Source organism: Penaeus japonicus, unplaced genomic scaffold (genome assembly GCF_977035675.1).
Source record: "Penaeus japonicus unplaced genomic scaffold, GWHDUDI00000001_assembly GWHDUDI00000020, whole genome shotgun sequence".
Taxonomy (NCBI): Eukaryota; Metazoa; Arthropoda; class Malacostraca; order Decapoda; family Penaeidae; genus Penaeus; species Penaeus japonicus.
The window spans coordinates 38,061,833-38,064,332 of record NW_028234422.1 but is presented as its reverse complement, the minus strand read 5'-3'; positions in this window follow the sequence as shown (position 1 = coordinate 38,064,332).

Below are 2,500 nucleotides of genomic sequence, written 5' to 3'. Positions count from 1 at the left end.
GATAGATATATAGATATATACATGTATGTGTGTGTGTCTGTGTGTGTGCACACACACACACACACACATATATATATATATGTATATTAAAAAAAAATATATATATATATGTATATATATATATATATATATATATATATATATATATATATATATATATATATATATATATACATATATACATATAGTAGTAGCAGCTGAACAGTGTGGACGTGCTGAACTGTTGCTCTGAAAAACTCCTTAATTTCTCATCCCCGCCTGCCACGAGGCTGGGGGGAAATGAACAGAGATTAGTGAAGTGTACAAAGCACTGAATGATCTAGAAAAAAAATAGGAAAGACAAAATAGAAAACAAATTAGAACAAAAAATAACTGGAAGGAAAAGAAGTGGCATCAAGGAGAGGGGAGGTCAAAACGCTGGGTCAGCGGTTCAGCGTGGCCCAGCTGCTTCCAAGGTGACCTTGACTAGACTTAAATAACTCTAAGGGTTTAAACACTACATGTTTAAACCAAGGAGACGTAAAAGAAACTCTAAAATTGAAAAATGTTTTAAACACAATGAAACAAAGCAATTTTATATGCCAAACCTCTGATAGAAAAAAATGCCACAAATATGAAAATACTTACTTGAAAAACAGGAAAGAAATTATAAGTAAAAGTAAGTCTAGTCTTGAAACTGAACTGGAAAAAATTCAAGGTTGTGACGATATATCAGAGGCCAGTTTTTTTAAGAACTAAATAGAATTGAGGAAAATAGGGACACAATGGCAGAAAATGTATATGCACCCGTATCAGACAATCTGAAAAAAGAGGAAATGAGCCATATCGGTGACCAAAAAATCAGCACACCCAGAAAGTGAGAAGGGGCATGCCCACTGGAAAACATAATTCAGAAAATGTATGAAGAATTAAAGGACTTCAAGATTCAATGTTTGAGGGAGATACAAATATTGAAAGATGAAATTCATGAATTAAAACAAGAGTAAAAAGAAAAACCTAAAGAAAAAAAAGGTAACTCAGGCTGCTGAATTGGAAACGAAAAGGCTGTACAAGACACTAAAAATGTAAAAGTAAAGCCAAAGAAGAAACAAGAAAATCCAAAAGGTGAGCCAAGTAAAGTAAATCAGGAAGAAGAAAAAAACTGTTTTCTGAAATAGTAAGGCAAAAATCGGATAAACAGGCAAAAAATATTCTAGACAATGACATTTCAGACACTGAAGATGATGAGGCTGACTGGAAGGTTGTAGGCGACAAAAATAAGCAACCAAAACATCCTACAAAAGAAAAGTCAGAGAAGAAAAATGAAGATACATTCAGAGCAAATAGGTTCTTTATAAACAATCTAGAAGAAAAAGAAGAAAATTATCCTGAAATCAGGAAAACAAATGATATGAAAATGATTAATGATATCATAACAAAATTGAACCTTAATGAAATTAAAGGAGGCTTTGAGACCAAGGCCAATTAGGTCAAATTAGAAAATGAAAAACAGAAATAGAAACTGATTGGAAAGAATATGAAACTAAGGGAAATTGATGAATATAAAGAAGCATGGATATCATCGGACTTGAGCTATGAAAAAGGCAAAGTCAAAAAATATTGATAAATAAACTAAGAGAAAACAGAGAAAAAGATGGGGTAGGAAAACACTGGTATATCACCAGCAATAGACAAGGACATTCAGTCCTGCGAAGCATACCTATTCGAACAAAGGCAGGTGATGAAACGCCCACCGCTACACCCGGGGAAGGTCCAGCTCCCCCAAACTAGGGGGAAACGACATCAACTATCTAACAACAGTAGGTAATGTAGACAAAGAAATAAATTATTTGAGACTCTCATATTGCTAAATATACAGGGATTATATCCACAAAGTAACCAGACAAAACCTACAAATCTAGAGGACATGGCAAAGATCAACAATTATTCAATGATAGCTCTTACAGAAACTCATCTGAATGAAGACATGGAAAATGAAGAAATTAAAATTTATAACTATGAGCTAATGAGGAAAGATAGAAATAAGAGAAGCAGAGGAGGAGTAGCACTTTATATCAGGAAAGAATTAGCAACTAGAATGGATACTGTAATATAATACTCTAATAATACAGTAGAAATACTAGGGGTATTGACAAAAGATACAAAAGAGCTATACATTATTTTATATAGACCTCCTGGAACAACAGAAACATCTTTCAATGAATCACTAGGCATTATTAGTAATTATATTGTCAATACAAGGGAAATTGAAGCTATTAATATACTTGGCGATTTTAATTTCCCCTTTATCGATTGGGAAACAGAAAATAAAGATAGGAGCAAATGCCACTAAAGATGAAAAACAACAAGCGAGAATGCTTTTAGATTTTGAAGAAACTTTTTACTTTAACCAAATCATCAATATTCCAACAAGGGAAGAAAATATACTGGACCTTGTTTTTATTAGTATAGGGGAGGATGTACACAACAGATCATCAACTTATACAGCCCAATCAGACCA